This window comes from Syngnathus acus, chromosome 15 (genome assembly GCF_901709675.1).
Source record: "Syngnathus acus chromosome 15, fSynAcu1.2, whole genome shotgun sequence".
Taxonomy (NCBI): Eukaryota; Metazoa; Chordata; class Actinopteri; order Syngnathiformes; family Syngnathidae; genus Syngnathus; species Syngnathus acus.
In genome coordinates, this window is record NC_051100.1 from 13,795,892 (window position 1) to 13,796,303 (window position 412).

Sequence of the window (412 nt, forward strand, 5' to 3'; positions counted from 1 at the left end):
GGAGAGGTCAGCGTTGCCATAGCTACCGCCAGCCTGTCAGTCTCGAGCGGAAAACCCCGCATATGGCGGGGAATTCCGGACCAACCGGAAGTTCTGCACCAGTGGGTAATAGAAGCGTCTTTTGTGTGTTCACTTGTCAAGCTTTGAAAATAATTTCAAACAGAAGAACATTTGGAAACAAGTATCTATACTCCTTTACAAAATACATTTGAAGTACTGTTTCCAGGTGCAAGTCTCGAAGCAGCATTCTTGAACTATTTATGGCTTGTCAACAAGTATACATATACGCAGATATGTATACGTATGTAAATATATACATTTATCTGTATATACATATACACTATATATGTATACGTATATAAATATATATATTTACCTGAATATACATATACACTGTATATAGAGGCTTTGC